This window comes from Juglans regia, chromosome 8 (genome assembly GCF_001411555.2).
Source record: "Juglans regia cultivar Chandler chromosome 8, Walnut 2.0, whole genome shotgun sequence".
Taxonomy (NCBI): domain Eukaryota; kingdom Viridiplantae; phylum Streptophyta; class Magnoliopsida; order Fagales; family Juglandaceae; genus Juglans; species Juglans regia.
This window is the reverse complement of record NC_049908.1, coordinates 22,710,060-22,716,516: the sequence shown is the minus strand read 5'-3', so window position 1 is coordinate 22,716,516 and position 6,457 is coordinate 22,710,060. Positions and strand designations below refer to the sequence as shown.

Here is a 6,457-nt window from a genome sequence, read left to right as displayed (position 1 = left end):
ACCGCTGACTCTACTCCACCATCCCCTCCTGGACAACCTTCCATTCCGATGGTTGTCCTTTTGATGCTGAAGCTTATGGTTTATTAATAGCAGTTGCTTTTTGCAAGGAGCTAGTCTTGGAGCAGGTTTGTTTAGAAGGTGATTCAAAACAAGTGGACCTATTGTAGAGCCACAACTCAAACTGGAGCTTGGGAAGTTTCCTAATTGGGGATGCTCGGCAAGTGCTGGACTCTTGTGCCAGATGGACAGTATCTCATGCTTATAGAGGGGCCAACATGGCTGATCACCATCTTGCAAAATCTGCCCTTGACTACTTTGAGGATCTTTATGACATTGAAGTGTATCCTTCATTTATCAAGGCTATTGTGTCTAAAGAAATGTTGTAAGCTCTTTGTATTCAGTCGGTTGTGACTAAAGAGTTGATGTAAGCTCTCAGTCTCTTTAAAAAAAAAAACACTTACAAACATGTTATGTTTGGTTGGAAACAAATTAAAAATATGCTTTCTGAGGTAAAAATGATGATTATTTGAATTTTCAAAGATTACGACCATATTATTGAAAGTATGAAAGTTGAAATTATCTTAAAGTTGTATGGGTATTTTCGTCTATTGACAGTCTTTTTAAAATTAAAATTACGTTCCACATTATTCGAAAATGCACGTTTCAGATTAAACGTACTTTTTAACTTATTTGAGATTAAAAGTTCTTTAATATGTACCACTGAAAAACTCAATTTTTCCATTACAGATCTAATTTTAAGGTTATTTAAAATCAAGAAATTTCTGAATTTCATAATCCATCAAATAAAATATTTAGACCCATAGCCTAGCTATTCATGAAAAATCCAATAAATCTCAATTGGACTTTTCTCAATTTTAGCCTATTAATAAGATCTAAAATCATCAACTAAATTTTAATGGGCCAAAAATTAAGATTCTTGGCCAATGGACCTAACTAAAATTCCAAACCAATCTCAATAAATATTAAATGATCATAGGCTCACCCAACATTGCTTATCAAACATAATTTTAGGCCAATTAAATTACCCTCAATAATCCCTTAGAAATTTCACGTCGGGGTGTTATATGAACAGCCACAGCTAGTAAGCATATAAAAATAATATAACAGACGTTAGTTTAGAACTTGAGGCACTAATTTTGGGGCACTTTTATATGGACCGTTACAATTTGAGGCACTAAAGTTTACTAATAGCATTAATTACGTTTTATTTTCTCAACTACTCATATTGCCCTATTATTTAGGGCAATGATAATTCTACTTATATCTATGTTACATTCTCGTCTATACATGACTTTCATTAAAAAAATACAAGAAAATAAAAAAATTGTAAAAGTCTTGTATTGCATGCTATGGTTATTTATTACTACCAATTATTAATATGATCACTTCTGAATAAAATAATATTGATGCTATTACATATCGTAAGGGCACTTCCAATGGTTAATCTATATATATTTTTTATCTGGAAAACTCATTACATCCCACTTTTCCTATTTTAACTAACTACTTTTTAAGAGTACCATTCATGATTCAACAACTAATCTAAATTTTTTATATATTTAATTTAAAAATTAAATAAATGAAAAAAAGTAGAGAGAAAATAATAAAAATAGATAGATGAAAGAAGTGAGAAAAAGAAATAATAGAGAGAGAGAGAGAGAGAGAGAGAGATGTGTAAAAAATTTATACGTGGATGAGTAGCATCAAACTATATTTAGATTGATACTTATTTTTAGGGCATTGCCAAGTATATATACTACGACAAGCGTAGAAAGATTATGACTTCATATTGTCGATCTTCTCTTTTATCGTGGGCTTGAAGCAAACTTCTCTTAAAAAAGGATAGAAAGAGATAGTTTAATTTTAGAAAGATAAACAATAAAAATTAAATAAGACTTTATTCATCTGATTGAATTGACGATGAAGCTTGATTTGAATGATCTCTATCACTCTTTATCTCTCTCTTTAGTGATGGTTGGAGAGGCTTGAGAGGAACTTGTAAGCATTCAACATCTCCTTCAAGCATTTTGACGACTTTATTCATTGATGGACGATCGCTAGGCTTCAATTGTATGCACCATAATGCGACTATCATCATCTTCTTACATATTTTCCTTTCATCTTCAGTAGCATCTTGTATTTCTATATTCTTTCCATCATGGAATTGATCATATATCCAAGTGGGGAAGTAAATTTGGCTTACATGTTCTGCAGATACATTTAAGTTCTTTCTTCTGCTCACCATTTCCATCAACAGCATTCCAAAGCTATAAACATCAGCATTGTATGAAATGCCTCCAATATTTTTATAAAGCATTTCAGGAGCCATGTATCCAAATGTTCCTCTTGCACGAGTCAAATGAACAACACTCTCTTCCACCGGGTACAATTTCGCTAAGCCAAAATCTGAAACTTTAGGTTTGAAATTCTCATCAAGAAGAATGTTGTGAGGCTTAATGTCGAAATGTAAAATTTGCATGTCACATCCTTGATGTAAATACTCAATGCCGCGAGCCACTCCTAAAGCAATATCAAATGTTTTCTCGTAGTTGAGGATATTTGCCTCTGATGAAAAAATGTGTTTGTTTAGAGATCCGTTGGGCATGAACTCATATATAAGGGCACGCTTTGAACCATGAACACAAAAACCAATGAGTTGCACTATATTCACATGATGGATCCTTCCAATGGTTGCAACTTCATTGATAAAATCTTGCCCATTTGCTTTGGATTGGCTTAACATCTTTACTGCTACAAGACGTCCACTTCAAAGTGTTCCTTTAAATACTGTGCCAAATCCTCCTTCACCCAATCTTTCCCTAAAACCTTTGGTCATTTCCTTAATTTTTGGGAAAGAGTACTTTATTGGCATGAGGTTATTTTGGCTTTGGAGAAATTCCTCAACATCATCGTACATGGATAAGTGCCTCCTTCGCCATTTATATATAAAAAATGCAATCACAAATGGAGCACCTAATACACTGATTGCCACATGCCAATCTGGAAAGGAAAATACAAAAGTTATTAGTTATACGAAAGCGATCCTATTATTGTTGCACTATCAGTCTAGCTACCTGTTGTCACCATTGTGTTGTACATTTGAAACAATATATAGGTAGTATTCACAACCAATTACTCCATTTCAAAGTTCTTGTTTTATAGTTTAAGGAATGATTAATTTACAAAAACAATTAAAAAAGATAAAAAGAGAGATACTTGAGATTCTTACCGACCAATAATCCAATTAATAAACCTGGCAAAGCTTCTAAAAAAAAAAAAAAAAATTAATCTCCATTAAAAGTTAGCCAAGAATTGAATTAGTAAAAGAATTAATGTGCAAAGATGATGCATAGAATGAATTCATCGTTAGTGAGATCTAAAAAAGGTATAATATTAATCCAACAGTTTGAGATCATCCACTACGTACAGGAAAATACTCAATTACGTAAGTACGTACTGGGATATTCGATAGAAAGCTCATAAGTAGCCTGATCATAATATTCTGTGAGTGGTAGTTTGGTTAATCGGCCTGCATGGTTTGACAAAATTAAAAAAAAAAAAAAAAAGGTTTCACGTCAGCATCTGAATTCAATATCAAAAGTAAGACTGATCATGATCATGTCGAATTAGTTTATTAATATGAGAGATCGATCGATAAGTTTATTAATATATTTTGGATTTGTAAGTAACATATATGATTACGCCCATTAATATTTGTACCTCTAATATATTGGTTTATAGCATCAAGTGTTGTCTTTTGAATGGCCATATAAACGAACAACCTTATTAGTGTTAGTTATTAATGTCAAATCACCACTTGCCTAAAATTTTAAGTTGATGAGAAAATATAGATTTAATCATTTGTATTTATCGTAACACTCCCCTCACCTGAGGCCAGACTCTCTCTTAATAGGTGAGTCTAAGCCCTGGAAAAGACCTAATTTCTTATAGTGACGGCAGATATAGAGTTAGAGTTCGAATTCATGAATTATACTTTTGTTAGTATTTATTTATTTTTTTAGCAATTCTACTTCTCATATTGTATTTTATTATCCTCAATCTAAGTATCTGTTAATGTGACTTGTTTTAAGTGACTTCATAGAATTTCATCAAAGTGAAAAGACACTTAAAATGTGATATATATATATATATATATGTTAGCTGGACTGGAGACATATAACACCTCAACCCATATATATATAAATATATAATTAATATGTGTGTATGTAATTAATATATATGATCTTATCTCTGAGTTTAAACTAATTTCATGTTTCATTGCTTAAGGAATGAACGGTTTAAAGATGAAAAGAAGACAAATAGATCATCAGAGAGATACAAATTCTTACCGATGAGCCATAACAATCCAGTATACTTAGCTGCGGCACATGGAGAAAAGAAATAAAGGTAAGTGATCAGTTAATTTATAACATAGAAAATGATTTAAATAATTTGAATATTTATAACTCACATTATTTTTAGTATTTTTCTCCTCATAAAAACATTCTAATTCTGCTATGCACTCTGTTTTGAGGCTTAAAACAGTTCACTTCCCACATGATTGAGGCTAATCCAGTATACATTATTGTTTGTATGAAATACCATTGCAAACAAGTGACAAAAACCAACCATCTTGTGAGCTTTAGCCCTTTGTTTAAATTGACTTCCCACATGATTTTGAAAGCTATCAAAATGCCCTTTTAATGAAAATTCTAGATTTGTGATGTTCCCTTGTTCTCGTTCATTCCTAAATAATTCCTGCAATTTGTACATTCTTAACTTATGGTTTCCATCTATCTTTCATGTAGATAACCCAATAGCCTTTAATAGATAGCAAGCATGCTATTAGTCACTTTCATGAGTTTCTTTAAAATGCTTTAAATGAGAGTCTTAATGTTTTGGCTTAGCGCCATGTATAGTGGGTAATTGAATGGGTTAAGGTTGTACTTTGTGGATAATGTTCATTAAGTAAAGTGGAGTAAAGGAAATCACTTTAATTTCTTCTTGGAATAATTAAAGTGAGCCTCTAGTTCAGGGTTTTGGTTAATGAAGCTTAAAGTGAAATGGATATTGATGTACTCGTTTCATTTCATTGAATAAGAATTTTTTCAATTAGTTCAAAGGGAACCAAGGTGTAAAGTTTGGAGGTAAGTAAGTAGCTATGACCATACTTCTTACTCAATATTTTCTTCTATGAAATGCTTTCTTTATTCAAGTGCTCCTTGGTGATGAAAGTATGTATATAATGTATAAGCCTTCTTGATAGCCCATGTTAGCATCCTATGAATTATGAATGTATGTATATGTATGATCTAAAGCATGCACATTCAAGGTTTAGATCATGAGATTTATCATGCACAAATTTTCGTGAATGCTAATGATTTTCCTTACTATAAAGTATGACATGAAATGCATATTTATGAAAGAAAATGCATGTGCATTGGACTAAGAAAGATAATGAAATGCTATGAATGGAAAGAAAGGAAAGAAAGAGGAATGAAAGTTTTATGTGTGAAAATACTAAATGGCCAACGACTGAATGATTATGGTACCAAAGGAAAGGGGCAGATTGCAATGCCAGATGGGTCCCATTGGTAGTGCACCCAATGGCGCCATCCTGATTGAGGGATTTCCTAACCCGTGGCCATGGGTGGAGATCAGGTCCAAAAGACCACTATCCCTAACACACAGGACGCAATATTGTGTACCGACCAAAAGAAAGTGAAATTGATTTCGAATGCTTATGTAAATGTTTTATGTTTAAGTAAATGTTTTAAGCTTGTGTGATCTTTCAAAAGAAAAGAATAGTCGAGGTATGCTATTTTAACTACTTGGTCTACTACTTACTATGTATTTGACTCATCTTTGTTTTAATGTTTTAAACATTCAGGAAATGTCGAAGAAGAAACTGTGGAGCAAGACATCGTTGGGGAGGGGGAGCTAGATGCCTAGCCTACCCTTAGCTTGTGTTGGGTGTGTATATGATGTTGGGAATTTTATTTTGGTTGGTTGTAAAACTGTGAGACATGTATTTTAAGACAAAATATTTTGTGAACCAAGTAGATGTGTCTATCCAGAAGATGATTGTAGTTTTAACTTGTAATTAATGGGATTGTCCTATGTTTTGATAAATAAGTTATTTTGGGACTTTGAAATATGATAGAAAGGGAGAAGGTCCTTTTTCCAAATTTTAGCTTGTGATACAAGTCTCTTTTTATAAACTGTTACTTATATATATATATAAAGAAAAAAACAGGATGAAAAGTAGCAACTCATCCCACTCTAGAAAAGGGTTGTTACAAATTATAATTTCAATAAAATTAGAGTACTGTCTTCTTTTATAAAAAAACTCCCATTTTTGTTAGCAATAAATATAAACAACTAGTTGTATACTCGCATCGATATTTCTTAAGTCTGGGCTCTAGCTAGTCTGTAG

General features: G+C 32.2%; 1 pseudogene; it reads right to left on the bottom strand.

Annotated features, from left to right (window-relative positions):
• Positions 1 to 1,918: 1,918 nt before the first annotated feature.
• Positions 1,919 to 4,409, bottom strand: LOC108984064 (annotated as a pseudogene).
• Between the last annotated feature and the right edge of the window lie 2,048 nt (positions 4,410 to 6,457).